The following is a 19,607-nucleotide window of genomic DNA, read 5'->3' on the forward strand; positions in this document are numbered from 1 at the left end:
TTGATGCTATTAGTGAATTAGGTAAAAATATCAAAACTGTTACAGAGCAAAATCAAAATTTGATCACAGAGCTTGTACCTGTAGCTGCCAGGAACATATTAGATTATCCATTCACCCCACTTTCCAGCATTCATACACCTAGTCCTGTTGCTCCTAGAAGAATTGAAGCTACTCAGGATCCTATTGAATTGGGTCTTCTTGCTCAAAAATATTTAACTACACCTAAAGACAATAAAGATGAGGTTTTTGGCTTATATGCTGACACAGAGCTTGATGGTAGCATCATACATAGAATTGGCAATTTCAAAGTAACATTTATGGGAGTTGATATAATTGTTTATTCAGAATCTCATCTTGGAGAAAAGGGTGGTTTTGTTAAATATCTTGGCACACCTGGATTGTGGGAACTGATGACTAGGAAAAGGCCTGGCAGCTATACAGATCAAGATTATGAATATTACAAAGAAATATTAATAAAATCAGATGCTTTATACCAGAACAATGATCCCACACAAAAAAGAGTCAAGTCTAGCAGTGGAGCAAAATACTATAATTTTATCAAGCCCATATGGTCACAAATTAAGACAGGCAGTGGAATCAAACAATACAACACCCTGCCTAAAGAATTTGTGTGGGTTGATGATGTCAGGAAACTTGTAGATAGGTTATTGGTGATAGCTGGGGAGGAAAATGCTGGCAACCACAATTTTTACAATGAAAAGGTTGGAATTATGGACATGATAAGCACAAAATTGTCTAATTTTATAGTGAATGACACTAAGGGGATTGGATATCTTATACAAATTATCAATACTCTACCTCCTAAATTTTGGATTATTTCTGAAGGTCGGGGCTTGGTTAATGACATTATAAACAAGCTGCCATTTGAACTACACATTCCAGGCTATCAGTATTGTGGTCCAGGCACAAAATTGGAGCATAGATTAAACAGAGGTGATCCTGGTGTTAATCCCCTAGATGCTGCTTGTAGAGACCATGACATAGCATACAACACACATTCTGATCTTGACAAGAGACATGTTGCAGACAAAAAATTAGAAGAGGCTGCATTTGGTAGATTTGTAAGCAAAGATGCTTCATTAAGTGAAAAAATAGCAGCATTGGGGACCACCATAGCTATGAACACCAAACAAAAACTGGGGTGGGGGCTGTGAATATGTATATAATAAACCTACAATGAAGGCCAAGGGTGTTATGTATCAAATACCATAAGCAGGTCTTAAATCTCTTAAAACTATTGATAGTCTTTTAACCAAAAAGCAGCGCAAGAAAAAAATTCTTGTCTTGCAAAGGGACATTGTATGAAATTGTTGCTTAGTACCCCCCAATTAAAAAAAATACAGCAATCAAGAAAAAAATCACATGTGGGGGGATTCATATTTACTATCCCGGCCATCTTAGCAGCACTTGGGGCTGTGGGGAGCTTGGCTGGGGGATCAGCTGCCATAGCAAAAACAGTAACAGATGCCAAGAAAAATAGGGCAGAATTAGATGAATTGAAGCGCCATAACCTGGCCATTGAGAAACAAGGCAAATGTGTTAAGAGAGCCATGAATAAGTTTAAAAAAAACAAGAGCCGCTTACAAACCAAGATATTGAAGCTTTAATCAAGCCACTGGGCATCAAAAATTTTAGAGGTGTGTACATGTCTGATTCTTTACCAGAACAACCACTCAACAAAGAGTGTGGCATTGTTAATTTGGATAAGTAAAAAAATCAGGGCACTCACTGGATCTGTTATCTTAAATATTTAAACAATGAGGCATTTGTGTTTGATTCATTTGGAGGTGTTCCACCTGAAAATTTGATAAAATATTTAAAATCACCTAATCTTTATTACAATAATGCCCGTGTTCAAAACTTCAAAGATGTTAATTGCGGACATTTGTGTTTATCTGTTCTCAGATATATGTCTCAAATAAATAAACCATCAATTGAAAATTTTCAAAAAGCCCTGTGGTATCTGAAACATCATGGGGGTATTCCATCTCACCAGCCAAAATTCAATATTGAAACTCAAATTACATGATGACATAGTGTATCCCAAAACAATAGCTCTCAGAGCATTTTACGGCATGTACTTGATCCCTAATATTACACTCCACAACAACAAAATTGCAGTAGGGGATTAAAAAATTGTCATCACTCCAGGGCAATATAATCTGTCCACTCTAAATGCTCAATTACCCAGAGGTGTAGTGTTAAGTCAAAATTCTGTCACTCACAGAGTAGAGATTGTATCTGCTACAGAAACAGTGGATCTGGGTACTATAGGAGAGCTGTTAGGATTTGAGAACAACACAAAACTTGAACCAGCCATCAAACACACTGCTATTAATATACCTAAATTCTTAGCCATAGAGACTCTGAATATTCACTGTAATGTGGCTGAGGGTATGATCACCAAATCAAATGGCATAGGCACTCACAAACAAACTGGCATCATTGCAACATTCAAACCTAATTCTGAATTTATGGAGCCAATCATCTACACTCCATCCCCAACATTATATTTTCCTGTGTGCCATAATAGAATAGATAACATTGAATTGATGGTCACTAATTAAAAAGAAGAATTAGTTGATTTTGCTGGAGCCACAACAACTGCAATCATAGAGATTAATATTTAAATAAAAATACATACAAAAAAATGGAAAATATTGAGAGTTATGAGCTACAATCATTCCCCCCAAACAGGAGGACATTTGCAAATTTAAATACCCAACACAGAGATTGAGGTTGATCTTGATGTAGGGGATGGCTTTATACACCCCCACAGAGCAGATCTATACATCAAATTTGATGTTGTAAAGCTCGATGGAACAGATTATCCGGCAAATTCAAATATAAGATTGGTAGACAATTTTGTGCCGCATCTGTTCTCTGAAATTGAGATCAGAAAGCATGGTGTTGTTATAAACAGAATAGATTATCCCGGCATTACCTCCACAGCTTTGGCCACATTAAAATTATCCAAAACCGAGGCTTCTTACTACAAAATAGGTGGATTTGAGGCTGGTGATAAAATTATATCTAAGAACCACACAGTGCTGTTCCCTATGCGCCTGTTGCCAGGATTATTTTCAGATTACAAAGATATTATGTGGAAGGGTGGTTTAAGAATCACATTTAGAAGAGCTGCCAATGATAATAATGCTTTGATGAGGTACAGAACATTAAACTCTACAGGGGAAGCTTTGCCTAATACCCTACCTGATGAAGGCAAATGCATTATTCAGACTATGGAGTTAAGAATCCCTGTTGTTGAATATGAAGCCAGTTATGCTCTTAAATACAAAGCTGATATAATAAAAAATCCACAGATTCCTCTACAATTTTATACATATCAATGTGTACAGAAGCCCGCATCTGGTACCTATTATGAGTTTGATGCTACAAATTCATTCTCCAGTATACAATATGACATGCCGGATTTTGTGGTGGTACTGTTTCAGACTGGAAGACACAATAATCAAGAAAAAAATTCAAGTAAATTTGATAACTGCAACATCAAGAACATATATCTTAAAAATGGCAGAAATGAGGTATTTCCTAGAGAAAATTATAATTTAGACATGTCCAAGGATGATTTCCTTAAATTATATGAGGCATTTTCATCATACAAAAGGGTCACTACTGGCAATACTGACATGTATTACACACCAGATGAATTCAAAGCACAGAGGCCCATGTTTGTCATCAACACTTCAAAAAGGAAACAAGTTGTGGTGAATGACAGGACAAACATTAAAATTATCTGTGAATTCCATGAGGCATTACCTGATGACACTATATGTAGTGTTATTCTCATAGGTGAAAAATCATATGTTTATGATGTAAGAAATGAGAGAGTCACAGAGCAATTCTAGAAAAAATTCTGCACATTACATTGTACAGTGTCTCTCTAAAGTTTTAGGACAACGACATTTTAAACTAGGCAACCCAATTTACACAAGCCGTTGGTGGGTTGCGTGCAGAGTTAGGCTCAATTTCAGGGTTGCCACGTGCACAATAGATATTTATCAAATACGCGAAAGAAATATAAACTATTATTATTGTATAAAATTATTAAAAATATCACTATTATATCGCAAATAACAAAATTCTTTCTGAAAGAAAAAAATAGGTTTCTAGTATTTCATCGCTGATGAGTCTACAGTAAGGATAAGAGGTGAGAGGAAACGAAAGGTTACAAAGGAGAGGAGAAAGCGAAAGCGAAAGGAGAAGAGGAAAGGTAGAGGAGAGAAGAAAGATAGGATAGACGAGGAGAGGAGATGTAGTGAGGAGAATGGAAAAAGATTCGAGGAGAGATGAGGAAAAAGAACAAAGAAAAGAAAAGAGGAGGAAAACGAGAGGAGAGGAGGAGACGAGAAGAGGGAAGTGGAGAGTAGAGTAAAGGAGAGAAAAAGAGAAGAACGAAAAAAGAGAGTGCAGTGGAGTCGGAAATCTAAGACAGGAAAGGAGATAAGAGGAGTGGAGAAGAGTGGGATGAAGATAAGATGCGAGAAAAGTAGGGAAGGCGATATGAGATAAAAGCAGAACAGAAAGAGGGGAGAGAAGAAGGAGAAGGAACTGGAGAGAAGAGGTAGTTGCAGAAAATATCGTCTGAGCGTCAAGAATGGATGCACTGGTAAAATTATCGACATGAAACATTCAATCACATTTTGAAATGTATTGGAGAATATATTAGATCGGTGCGAAATGCCTTTTGGCTGAATTCAGAGCAAATTAAAAATCTTCCATGTAAGATCTTTGATTTTACCTGCGATTACACCATTAAAAAAATGAACGTAATTTTTAATATTTATAAGAATTATTCAATTTTTCTCCACTTCTCGGTTCGTTGAAATTGAGATTTTGTAATTCAATATTTCCCCTCCCCCCATCGTTAATTCCAAACTGAATCATTCCGTTTCACACGGCGTGGACAATGAACACAATGGGATATGTCTAAAACTTACGAAAATTTTCTGCCACCGGAAGGGTTTGAACCTACGACCATCAGATTGACAATCCTGAACGGTAGCCACTACCCTACAAGCTTTCGTTCCTTAAACCAGGTAGAAGAACCGCTACACCACGCCTTTACCTTCGAATGAAACCACAATTTTTTCTAAGTATTCTGTCCCTTTAATATTGTAAATGTCGTTTGGTATACGTGTGGTTGAACTTTTACTTTAATTTTGATTTGCTTTCTTGTAGTATAACCGATATCTTCGAGAAATAATTTTCGAAGTGATTAAAAACGAGAATATTGGTAGTTGTGAAAATGCGAGTTATTTCTTCTAACTTATTATTGTGATTAGACATTACTAATGGAAAATATCTAGAGGCTTGAACATTACAGGACGATGTTCTTTTCCTGTGATACTGTAACAGACAAAATGCTTGTTTACTGATGCAAGTATTGTGTCCAGAACAGTCTTATGAAATGTATTTGCTGTTGCGTAAGGTAACACGAAATAATTACACCGTGTGCGAACTACCAAATCTGTGCAACGTTATACGTAAACAGGCGGAAAATTTTATTCATAAAATCATGTCACATTTGACAGTATTAGTCAAGAGAGACTCGTGGGACACTGTGTTAAGGTGCTGGACTAAATCCTTCTAATTTTTCTTACTAGAAGAACAACAATTTCTAAGGAAGAGCAACAGTGATGATCTTTCTTATTTCTTTTAAATGCTTACACTTTCCTTTAATTGGGTTAAAAATAAATAAGAATGTTGCTTGTATTTCTGTCATTGACGTAGACCAGAGAGAGAGACAGACAGACAGACAAATGTTACAAAATAGTTCAAATAGTGCGAGCGCCATTAAAAAGTCATGATAATTCTATGTTGCGTACTTAGAATTATTCATACAATAAAGAACATGTCTAATTGTGAGTTAACAAAAAAACAATAATAAAGAGACATTTTCGCATCACGATTGCAGTTCGAAAAGTCGGGACAGGGATTGAAAGTAACGCACTGTCCTGACTAAATCGGTAAATGGGACGTCTGCTAGCCTTGCATCAATGATTATAAAACTAAAACCATCCAATATTGCAGCTTGAAGACTTTTGCGCAAGAAACAGATTTATTTATGTAAGTACAAAATTGAAATTTTTACACATTTCAAAAATCGACGATGTTATTTTCGTATTTATTTATTTATAGGTTCACATTTAAATATTTTAGGGTTCGAGGGGGGAGCATTGCCCACATGGACCCTCCCCTGGGTACTGACCTTACGTTGACAGTGGAAGAGAAATTTTGGAGAACCTTTCTATTAAATTTAGTATTTACATTCACCTTATGCTCAGATAGATTAAACCGTTTATTGACAAATCGTGAACTTTTCGTTTAATAGATAATATTTGGTTTTAAACGACGGGAGAATATTGGTCAAATTTCCTTTCGTGCTCTTTTGAGAGAATATATACTTCTACAATAGCAATCGCGTTCGGAAACCGTGAAAAAAAAATGACTTGGTTTTCAAAGGCAGACAAGCTTGGTAGTCTAGCTTGCTCGCGATCAAAGTGACTCACTCACGCTATTCAAGGCCGCTTCTTATCGCAAAACACTGTGGTTCGATGCACAGTGTCTGCACCCAGCACGTTACAAGTGACCAGAGTCGAATTTTAAAGAGAATCTGAAGAATGGTAGATTTCATCAGAGGCGGCTAGGTAGGCACCAGCTCAACATGCAATAGTTTAAGTGATAATTCCTGACAAACAAAAAACCGTATTGAATAATTATTGGGATAGTAATACGTGTATCCGCTCCTTTTTAACAATGTAAGCTCGAAGACAATCTGTATTCCATTTATTTATATTGGCAACTTGGTCAACCGGAGGTTATTTTATCGCCTTCGATGATCGAATTGTCTGATCGATTATTTTTTGTTTACCCAGGAACATGCCCCATAGGAGATTTCCGAGACCGGGTTACGCTACTCACTCGTAGCTCCCCAATTTCTTCACGATGGTGGGTTTCTACCGGTCCCATACACAGGCCGAGAACCTAGAGAGTGAGCATAGGCGGACTCGAATCCATGCCGTCCTGCAGTCCGAGTCCAAACCACAGCTCCTTTGACCGCACGGTCACGGAGGAGGACTTTTCTTATCTTACCTTTGGCTAATCGCGACGATGAGGATGAATTATGAATAGAAAAATAAAGAAGGTCACCCACAAAGTAGAGGACGATCTTCAACCTCTTGGGATGACGAGTTCAAGCCCTTAATATGAGGATTTCAACCTTAGACGACCTCAATTTCAAAATTATAAACAAAATGCCTACTTACACTAAACTTCTCATCAAGGCCAAAATAGTTTGTAACTGTGAAACTACCTCTGAATACAAATTGACATTTTTTTTCCATGTGAGTAAGAATTCAATGTGTGGCATACAGACATAGATGATACCTTTTGAGAAACAATTAACTGTACCCTGTCCCAGGATCTCTGGAGCAAAGCCGCGCATAGCGGAAGAGAAGTGGGGAGAGCGGATCGAGTGAACAGAGCGAATCAGTGCACGCTGCTGGGAAGGCTGGTAACTGCAGTGGTTTTCCTCCCTCCACGCAATCCCATTCCTCTGTCACGTGTTCCTCGCTGCTCAGATACTTTTTTTTCGTTCACCTGCTCCAGAGATAAGTGGGACAGAGTGTAGTTCGCATACATGTAGCAAGTAACGTATCCCAGAATGAAAATTCCACGTAGTTTTAAAACGTTTGTTTAAGCAATGAATGACTGGAAACGGATCACACATAATTCCCTTGCCAAAATCTAGTGGTCGAAAATTAATTTCAAGACATTTCATATCTATTCACCATATTCCAAGTTATAAGGAACTATTTCGTAGATGTTCATGAAACCGTTATAAAATTACAAATAAAATATATTCACAAGCTTAGATATACCAATACGAAGAAAGAAATTCAGAGTTAAATTTCAAATGCATGTGTATAAAGTAATTCTAGAAGTACAGAGCTATATCTGAGTATTTAACTTCTTTTTTGCAGATAACGTTTACAATATTGAGGCAACAGAATAATTAGGAACTGTAGCTCCAAGAAAACAAAGGGCGTAGTGTATTGGTTAGAGTCCTTGAAAGCATTGCGGTCCCACGTTCGATCCTCCATACTAGATGTTCCTTAAAAAAGAATCCCTTCCATTAAACAAGACCATGGTAACATTATTTGTAAGAGCAGTATATAGTGGCTGCATTGTTCTGCATATGAAATTTATAAAAAAAATAATAAACAAATAAATGAATTGACACACGTTCAACGGGATACTTTTATATATAAGATCGTGAATTATGATACTCTAACGATAATTGTGTACTGCTTCAAAGACATTGACAAATATTAATGAAATAACTATTTATATGTGTGGCAATTCAGGACATGCTAATTTTACCCCTTTTCCCACTTGAGTTCAATGCAAGGATACCTCCGCAAATATCGAATGAAAAGTTCTCACCATGTGCAATTCTCCATTAAATGTTTTCGCCGAGTCTTACTACTTTCGTTTTCTTTGTTACAAACAATACTTGTTTGCACGTTACATGCAGGAGAGTTGCATCTACGTTTCACATTGGTCAGCTCCTTCTACCTGCCTTAAGGAGCGAAAGCTTGTAGGGTAGTGACTACCGTTCAGGATTGTCAATCTGATGGTCGTAGGTTCAAACCCTTCCGGTGGCAGAAAATTTTCGTAAGTTTTAGACATATCCCATTGTGTTCATTGTCCACGCCGTGTGAAACGGAATGATTCAGTTTGGAATTAACGATGGGGGGAGGGGAAATATTGAATTACAAAATCTCAATTTCAAAGAACCGAGAAGTGGAGAAAAATTGAATAATTCTTATAAATATTAAAAATTACGTTCATTTTTTTAGTGGTGTAATCGCAGGTAAAATCAAAGATGGGTCATTCTACGTCAAATCATCCAGGCCATGTCACCCACCATCTCCGATTTTGATGAAATTCAGTATACTTATAGAACTTTTCATGCTCATTACAAAAATGACAACTTTTTTGAGATTGGACAAGGGGTTCAGAAATTACGCGATTTTAAAAATCTCCCTGTACGCCACATGCGGCTCCACTTTGACTGACACGCATTAGGTTATAAATTATAGTATCTTCTCTCAGGTTTGTGGTAGAAACTTCATGTTTGATTTCTTTTGCTCAGGATAGTGTAAGCTTTCATTTAAATAAGGTTTCTGATCAGTGTATCAATAATCATGTATTTTATGTATAGTTTCATGTATTTTTTAGAAAAATAAATGACTAACTTCAAGAGCGAATTTCGTGCAATGGCCCCCCCCCCTTCAATTTCACCCAAATTTTATATACAGGTAGCTGAGAGTGGGTACTAATGCTTGATGGAAAAATTGGGATGGGCGGTTCAGAGACAGGGTGACAAAAAAATCATTTGTATTAAAATATAATCTTATTAAAAATACTTATGTATTTAGCACAAAGTCTGAAGTACAATATGTTTTGAGGTATAACATTCAAAATTTCTGTTCACTATGTGTGAAGGTAAGCATAGGCGTAACCTGGTGGGGGCAAAGGGAATCATTTTCCTTATCCAAAATGTATAGATTAATTAAAACCTACAAGTTAAATGCCGTTCACATTTTCTGTTCCCAACTGTAAAAAAATATATCTGTACCTTCTCTGGATGCTACGTAAAAGGATTTTCTTGGAATTGCTGGCCTGTCAAGGAAGTTATGCTTTGTTGCATGCTAACTTCATCCACGCTTTACTTCAATTCATATCTACTTGTATGTGAAAACTTCAGTGTTTTAGGTGGACTGTCGAGCTAGGAAACAGTCATCGTTGAAGGAGTGGATCTTTGGATCTTGTTGAACTTGGAATGGAGGAGAAAGAAATAGGTGCAAGTGGAATCAATGACACCATATTCAAAATACCGTGGTCAGCATTCAAATGATTTCTTAATTAAAATCGTTCAAGCAAAGTTGATTCTGTGTTTCATCATTTATTTGCAGTAGTAATGTAGGTTTATGATGACATACGGATTATGTACTAGAAACACAATTTGTAATTTTTACACAAATCAATGATCATTAACTGTAAGTTTATTTCACAGTAACTGTAAAGTAACTCAGTTACTTTCAAAGCACCAGTAACTGTAACAGAGTTACTTTTTAAATGAGTAACTTACCGAACACTGTAAATAACCTGTAGCCTAAGTTCAAAACAGTGCATACTTAATCTTCCTGGTGCTGTTGTATAGTACTTTGCAATCGCTGACACATTGTACTGCAGGTTGTCATCATTTCACCTTACGTGATTAATAAGAAATTTATGCCTCGAATACTATTTCTATGGAATTGGTACTTCATTGCTGAACTTGTTACTTGATACTGTTGATGTCTATACAAGTCTTCTAAGTGTTCCAACCACCCCAACACAAGGAGATTTTCTGTGGTATGTGGCAAGAAAAGCTCCATTTGGAAAACCTTCAATCAGCACAAATGTGTATTATTAATTCTTACTTCATATTACGTATCTCCGTGAAGAGTATTAAAAAAAATCCATTTTGAGATAAAATGCACAAAAAGGAGAATGTTCTCGAAGAAAATTTGCTAAGCTTGGGAATGCTAATGACTATGATTATAATATTTTTAAAAAATTGAAGACAGTTGAAACTAACTTAGATAGAGTGGAACTTCGATTTTACGTTGTTCAGGGGACCAAGCTGAAAATCTTAGAATGCGAGAAAATGTAAAACGAGGAAAATTTGCTATGTTGGGACAACCAATATTGAATGTAAAATGCAGGGAAATGTAAAATCGAGGAACTTGAAATCGGGGTTCCACTGCAATTATTATTTGTAGGTTTTAATTAATCTATAAATTTTGGATAGGGAAAATGATTCCCTTTGCCCCCACCAGGTTACGCCTATGCTTACCTTCACACATAGTGAACAGAAATTTTGAATGTTATACCTCAAAACATATTGTACTTCAGACTTTGTGCTAAATACATAAGTATTTTTAATAAGATTAACTTTTAATGCAAATGATTTTTTATCACCCTGTCTCTGAACCGCCCATCCCAATTTTTCCATCAAGCATTAGTACCCACTCTCAGCTACCTGTATATAAAATTTGGGTGAAATTGAAGGGGGGGCATTGCACGAAATTCGCTCTTGAAGTTAGTCATTTATTTTTCTAAAAAAATACATAAAACTATACATAAAATACATGATTATTGATACACTGATCAGAAACCTTATTTAGATGAAAGCTTACACTATCCTGAGCAAAAGAAATCAAACATGAAGTTTCTACCACAAACCTGAGAGAAGATACTATAATTTGTAGCCAAATGCGTGTCAGTCAAAGTGGAGCCGCATGTGGCGTACAGGGAGATTTTTAAAATCGCGTAATTTCTGAACCCCTTTACCAATCTCAAAAAAGTTGTCATTTTTGTAATCAGCATGAAAAGTTCTATAAGTATACTGAATTTCATCAAAATCGGAGATGGTAGGTGACATTTTCACAAAATTCTGGATGATTGGACATGGAATGACCCAGATCTTACATGGAAGATTTTTAATTTGCTCTGAACTCAGACAAAAGGCATTTCGCACCGATCTAATATATTCTCCAATACATTTCAAAATGTGATTGAATGTTTCATGTCGATAGTTTTACCAGTGCATCCATTTTTGACGCTCAGACGATATTTTCTGCAACTACCTCTTCTCTCCAGTTCCTTCTCCTTCTTCTCTCCCTTCTTTCTGTTCTGCTTTTATCTCATATCGCCTTCCCTACTTTTCTCGCATCTTATCTTCATCCCACTCTTCTCCACTCCTCTTATCTCCTTTCCTGTCTTAGATTTCCGACTCCACTGCACTCTCTTTTTTCGTTCTTCTCTTTTTCTCTCCTTTACTCTACTCTCCACTTCCCTCTTCTCGTCTCCTCCTCTCCTCTCGTTTTCCTCCTCTTTTCATTTCTTTGTTCTTTTTCCTCATCTCTCCTCGAATCTTTTTCCATTCTCCTCACTACATCTCCTCTCCTCGTCTATCCTATCTTTCTTCTCTCCTCTACCTTTCCTCTTCTCCTTTCGCTTTCTCTTTCTCCTCTCCTTTGTAACCTTTCGTTTCCTCTCACCTCTTATCCTTACTGTAGACTCATCAGCGATGAAATACTAGAAACCTATTTTTTTCTTTCAGATAGAATTTTGTTATTTGCGATATAATAGTGATATTTTTAATAATTTTATACAATAATAATTGTTTATATTTCTTTCGCGTATTTGATAAATATCTATTGTGCACGTGGCAACCCTGAAATTGAGCCTAATTCTGCACGCAACCCACCAACGGCTTGTGTAAATTGGGTTGCCTAGTTTAAAATGTCGTTGTCCTAAAACTTTTGAGAGACACTGTACATTGTCTTAGTATTAGATATATGAGTTGAGGCTGGTGTCGAATTAAAATATTGAGCATATTCCAGGTAACATATTAACATAACAGCAACAAGTATTTAAGCATATATTACATTATATTATTGTGTAAGCATAATGCTCATAAGAGCTTTAGCCTTAGTTTTTAAGTGTAGCCAAAACAAAATCAAGGCAACAATATTAACACTTTGCCATCAGGGGAGGCCTCACATTTTACCAGAACTCAAACCCAGAGCTCTTGTTTACAAGGCACCAATATTAACACTTTGCCATCAGGGGAGGCATTACATTTTATCAGGATTCAAACCCGAGCCTCCTGTTTACAAGGCAATAAGCCATGGAACTATGTCCACATTTTATTGAGAATCCAGAGCTCATAGCTCTATATCAGCTAAATCCAATTCAAAGTTGGACTTTGAAATTGTGCCATAAATATTCTGTAAGTCCCGCTCGGGTTTATATTAACACAACAAGACAAGACCAGAATTGTGCTCCGGCTTGTCTGACAACATGCAAGGGGCCAATATTCTCATTACTGAGAATTTCCCTTGGAGTCAATAACATGAAGGCATGTACGGGGGGGATTTTCCCTGAAAGGGTACAATGTAGATTTTATCTCATGCATGCACGCATATAAATTGCCTGCCGGGACATAGAACTGATCAAAATATTAGAAAAAACATGCAACCAATTAATTATGTTTACCCACTTCTCTCCCATTGTATTGATCAGGCAGTTTTGCCTGCATAAAAATATAACAGCAGTTAATGGCTGAGCTGATACTTTTATACCCAGACAACAGCTATTAACTAGGCTCGGGTGATCCCCAATATAAAATAATTTTGCTTTTTTATGCTGTTGTACAACACTTTTTACCAGGTTTCAGATCTGGGAGCTATCAGTTGTATATCAACTAGCAATAATTATTCTCAAAATCTCATGTGTGGAGATATTATTTTGCCACATGTATTTCAATCTTACACATTTTATCAGGACTCAAACCCGAGCCTCTTGTTTACAAGGCAACAATATTAACATTTTGCCATCAGGGGAGGCCTCACATTTTATCAGGACTCAAACCCAGAGGCCTCCTGATTACAAGACAATAAAAACCATGGGACTATGCACCATACTCCACTGGGTCTCATAAATATATACATGGCAGAATCAATCTGAGGGGGGCTACACTTGAATTCAAGATTCCTCGGATTTTGACAGAAAAACATACTATAAACAATAAGATGATATGGGAACTTGGCATAGTTTTAAGTATAGGCAAATCAGATTATTAAGGCTCATCTTTTCTACACTAGAATTCAAAATTCTTAAAAATTCAGAGCATATCACACTAGAAGAATTGGGGTATAAGCCCCTCTTGGCTTTGTTTTAAGTATAGGCAAATCGGGCTGTTCAATCAAATAGCCTCCTCTTTTCTACACTTGTAAGTGGTCCTGGTTCTATCACCAATACTACTACTTTGTTCTGTTCTAGACATGTCGCGGCATGTGGAAGCCATAACCGTTGCATGTAAATTACCTTTACAGCCATGAGTTAGTTCCCTTGAATAAGGTTTTGACTGATTTTAGGAATTTATAATGCTTCCTTCTTTCAGAGAAAAAAACCCTAATAATTTAAACAATAGAGAAAGAGTTACGTTAGTAGGTAAGTGTTTGGATGTTTACTTCTTACTCCATATTGACGAGAAACAATTATAATAAAAAACATTCCCCCATGAAAATTCAGCAACTTCATTCCAGTGTCCAGCCTTAGTGCTTGAAACCATACACCGTTTAGTACAAACACACATAAGTAGTGGCATCATCGATTGCATATTATTTAGGTTTCCAAATGCAATTTTAACATTCTGTTTGTTTAATATGGTTTCTTCTTCAACGTTCATTGAAAATATCATAATATTTTTAAAAAAATTTGGTCGATTTTCTAACTCTTTAGACGTGTCGTGGCGATGAGGATAAGTGCTCTATTCTAATTATTATAAGTAACTGACATGTTTAAAAAGCAACATTTTGACAATGTGTCAATAACTGCGAATTCTTCATGGAAAGAACTTGCACAAAATATTATAATTTTAAATTTTATAATAATTTTCCGGATATGAAAAATATAGTTTAATTTGATCATCTAGTAGAACATACGATAAATATCCCTGCAAGTGACCGTTATCATGAGCTTGTAATACAAGAAACTTTTAAATAATGGCAACCTCTGTAACTGTTACATAAAAATACACTTTTCTCCTCCTGTGACATGAGAACAATGCCTCAGAAATGTATACCAGCTGTCACATATTTCAGGATGTGTGAAATAGGAGTGAATATAAACCACTAAATATAAACTTATTTTCTCTGCAAAGATTTGTTTTACTCCTTCCTGTTTATTTTAGAGTTATTTTTCATAACATTCTCATTTGTCCTTCTTGGAATTCATCTGTTGAATGGGGCGTAAGCGGTGACTCTTCCTTGTAGTACATTCAATTTCGAACCTCACTTCTACGTAGTACAACCTGGACTGTAATTTGCAGGCTAACGAGGCTCTAGCGTCGGGACCTACGGCCAGTATAATCTTCGTAGTGTGTGTGTTGTCCTGTGTTTCGCCCTTGTTTGTGCCGAGTGCCCTTCTACAGCCTAACAGTTTAGTTATACGGTATTGCAGTTGTATTATTACTTGTTAGTTATGTTGGACCCCGTATCATGTGACGGGTGAAAAATAGGCTAAATAATGACTCCGTCCGTTGTAACTGCTGACGCTTGTAACTCTGTATGTGCGTGTGTCTTTCCTTTGTGTATAAGCGTATGAAAAAAATAAATATGCAGTCGCCAGCAAAGATAAGTATACATTGATTCTCTTTAACGCCCTGTTGTTTTTCATAAGATGGTACTTTAGTGATAAGGAAAATGTCGTCCTGCGTAAGTAAATAAGAGATAACTATCATCCAGACTTCTTAAGACGAGGTAAAGAACTTAACCGGGGAATGTAAAATCGATATCTAAACTTAAATATTCGAGAGTCTTAATTTTAAATTATTTTCCTTATTTTGTGTGTCGTTTCTGCCATTTTTGGCTGATTGCTACGACGAAGGTGAATGATGATTACTGTAAATGATAAAGAGACTCTCATAAGGCAGGCAATAACGATGCCCAAGTAAGTTTTCGAACCCAGACCTTCAGTGATATGTCGACGGTTTCGGCGTAATCGAAGTTGCTTTACTGTGCAACAAAGAATCCAAGCTCTTTAATGTACAAACTTATGTTTTCAGTTTGTTTTCATGGAGGTTTTCTTTTTTTAAATTTTTGTATTTCGAGATCTTTCCTTATCAAAGAAATTGTCAAAGTTTGTTGCGAGTCCGGATGTACAGTTTGAAGCGAAATCCGAACCAATGTGTGGCCTCCCCGTTGGCGCAGTGACCAACGGCGTTGTATTTCTCTGCGTGTGCTCTTTTATATTATGCATGTTATTGTATATCGTTCCATTTAAAAAAATATGACTTTCCTTCAGATGCCCCATTTGTCGATATTTTTCGACCCACCCCATACCTCCGATTTACGAGTCCCATTTGATATTATTGTTTCCCGTAAACTTCACATCGCTGCTGTTTCTGGTTTCTTCGCTATAGGTGCCTCACGCGGTGTATATATATATATATATATATATATATATATATATATATGTATTACTAAAAACACAAATTCTTACCTAAGTGTATCAAGAATAGCAAAATATCTTTGGTTACTGTTATTTATACTGGAGAGACAAATCTGTGCCTAAATGTGTCAAAAAATAAAAATAAAAATATTTTGGGTACTGGTATTTATTTATATAGAGAGACCATACAGACCACATCTTGGCAAAACCGAGCTTAAGAGTCTATTGCGTGTTAGTTTCCAGATACCCTCGCACTACATTGGTTAACTAGCTAGTCCGAAGTATCCTACATTTGGCGATTCAGAAACAGACACACAAAAATATTATATAGTTTGAAACATTATAAAACAACTACACAAAGAACTATCAATTTAGCTATAGAATCTGCATTTACAGTGCACTTGTAACTGTATGTGTGTGCTACGATTGCTCTCACAAAGATTTGCTTACGACTACTTTGGGCGACGACTGCTTTTAACAAATGATGGCAACGCCCGAGCAATATACTATATATACACACTCAACCAATCAGTATAGGTTCCGTGACTTTGGCGTGATATTACCGAGCCAGGTCAGCTAATCAGTATGTCCTGACGTGGCCCAGCCGGGACATTCCCAAACCAGTTCAGTTCTCAGAATTTCGCCAGGGTCACTGACTTTGCGAGACATTCCCGAATATCATGTCCTCATATTACTAGGATCTACACCTTGTAGCATGATCAGGTATTTGTTACATATACAGATTAGCTAAATCCACCAGAAGATGTAAAAATATAGCTTAATTTTAGTCAAAATAGGCCCTGGAATATTTTTACATGTCACCCCTTCCCACCTCCACTCACCACTAAGGGTGAAAGCAGTATTTTGCCTCCAATGTATTTCTTTCCAAATTGTAAGTCATGTATGTAGTAAGTGTGGTCACCGTGAATGTCACCAATTAGCCTATCGACTTCAAAAACTGTGGATTCGACACTAATGTAGGTACTTTTTGACATTTTGTACTTCACCCATCTCCCCCATTTCGATAGTTGATGAACTTGGAGTTGAACGGCATTGGGAGTGTCACTTTTCATCTTAGCGAACCCGTAAACTATGGATTCCACAGTAATGTCGGTCGTTTTCAATTTTTTTCGATTTCACCCCATTCCCACCCTCTACCCTTGGGGTGCCAGAAGTGTTTTACCCACACAGTATTTCTTTCCAGATTGGAAGTGGTACGTGTACCAAGTTTGGTTGCAATCGCTACAAACGTTCGAGAGTTATGCCGGAACACACACACAGACACACATACAATTTTATATATGAAGTAGTCAGATTTAAAGTTACCCAAGACAGAGCCCTGTGTAGCCTGTTTGAGGCATCTTAAATTGGTGAATCCACTATGCAGAACATGGGGAAAAGGATGTGATAAAAGAAACAGTTCAATTTTCCGCCACCATGTATAAATGTGGCGCTGTAATAATGAATATTGAAATCTATACTGTATGTCACATGTACAAATCTTTATTGTTGGTTTCTTCCTCTACAGCAGTATTCAATATGCGTGCCAGAAGTGTGAAAGACCTGTTGGAAGCGTAGTACAGCATGATCAACAGTTGCACGAACATGTCCCTGGAAATGGTAGCAACATTCCGGTTTATGCAAGCTTTCAGCTTCCATCTTAGACAACATATGTACACGTTCCAGGTACACAGGCAAGTATCCCCATAGCAAGAAGTCACACCGAGTCAAGTCCGTCGAACGGAAAGCCAAGAGTCGGTAAAACGCCTTGAGATGACGCGATCAGGTTCACAATGGTCCGGAAGAAGTTCCGTCACTTGTTTACGAATATGCACGGCTACTCCATCTTGCATGAAGATTGTGTCGCAAAACATCCTCGTTCTTGCAAGGCAGGACCACGTGCTGTATAAGGAGTTAAGCTTAACGTGCACTCGTAATGGATCGTCGGACTGGGCTTTGACTTGAAGAAAAACTGACCCAGAATAAAATCAGCAATGAAACCAAACAGTATCAGTAACGTAATCAGAATGAAATTGTTGTTGCTCCAACACACAGGGCAGCGAGGCACCCCATATGCGACAGTCCTGTGTGTTTGCCGCCCCATTCAGGGTGAAGTGCGCCTCATCTGTACACAGAACATTCCAAGCCATCCTCACCAGAAATAAAAGAGAAAATTTGACACCTAGAGGCGGATCTTGCGCTTGAAAATAAACTGATAAATCTTATAGGAGTACCACCGTAAAATGAGCCGTAGCACTTTGTGAACCGTCGACCATTGCATGGGATTTTAAACGTGCCGCAGCTCGCGCACTAGTCGTAGAATATCGGGAACAACAGGCTCTATCCTCCACTGCAACAGGCACTTCGGTGACAATTTCTCCAGCAATTGGCCGGTGGCCCATTCCTGCTGCAACACCCAGATGTCCAGTCTCTTGAAATTTCTTCATCATCTATCTTACCCAATGCTTCATCATGGGCCCCTTTAGAAGTCCTATCGCATGACGATAACCTCGCAGTGCAGCTGCACTATTACTTCAGTTCTGATAAACAGCTGCACCAGCAATGCACGTCTTTTCTTAGTTAACGGCATGGTGATCACTTCCGATCCTTTGTTCAGCACTCACGTTAAGTGATTTAGCTGAGTTATTAGTTGGAATTACATTTGTTGGTGGATGGAAGTTGCGAGAAAATAATATATCTTTTATTACAAGATTACAAGGTAAAAGCAAATCCATAACCAACTGGAGCCATATACGTCGCTATTACAATCCATAATGGAAGTACAGAGCCACATTTCAACCTGGCGGCTGAAAATTGAAGTATTTTTATCGACATCCTCTCCTCCATAGTCTGCATAGTGGATTCACCAAATTTTGGAGTTCTGAGATGACTCAAACAGATTACAAAGGGCTCTGAGTTAAGCAATCGATTTTAGTTTTTACGTAGTTAGTTCAAATTTAGACGTTACTGTTTACCATTACTTTGAACTTACTGCCCTGTATCGGTTTACAACCTCTGGTTTTACAGTACTGGACAGACCAGTCACTCGCAAGTCTCAAGTTTGTTAATTATCAGAAAATTATTAATACACTTGACCAAGAAAATCTATACCGGGTAGATCACCTAAAAAGTTGCACCCCAAATATTGCAGGAATGGAAAGTGCTGTTCATGTGCTGTTTTCACAGAAATATAGTGTAACCAAGGGCTCATAATTGTAGCCTATACACAGGCCTTTATAATTATTAAAATGTACTCATTCTAGAAACGTACATTTATTTAAATGGAACATTGCCTGTTTACGGTGACAAAATAAAACTAGAGTACATTTTAGTGTCAGTGGTGTTTCTTTCAAGATTCTGGTACAAGTAGTTTTCGACCTTTCGTAGTTTGGAAATTGTACAGACCGATATTTGTCTGCTCCATTCAACTTCTTAGTTACGAAGCTATGATGTTGGTATGTTCGTTTCTTTTACAGTCCATTGATTGCATT

This window comes from Lepisma saccharinum, unplaced genomic scaffold (genome assembly GCF_977018435.1).
Source record: "Lepisma saccharinum unplaced genomic scaffold, izLepSacc3.1 HAP1_SCAFFOLD_50, whole genome shotgun sequence".
NCBI classification, from domain to species: domain Eukaryota; kingdom Metazoa; phylum Arthropoda; class Insecta; order Zygentoma; family Lepismatidae; genus Lepisma; species Lepisma saccharinum.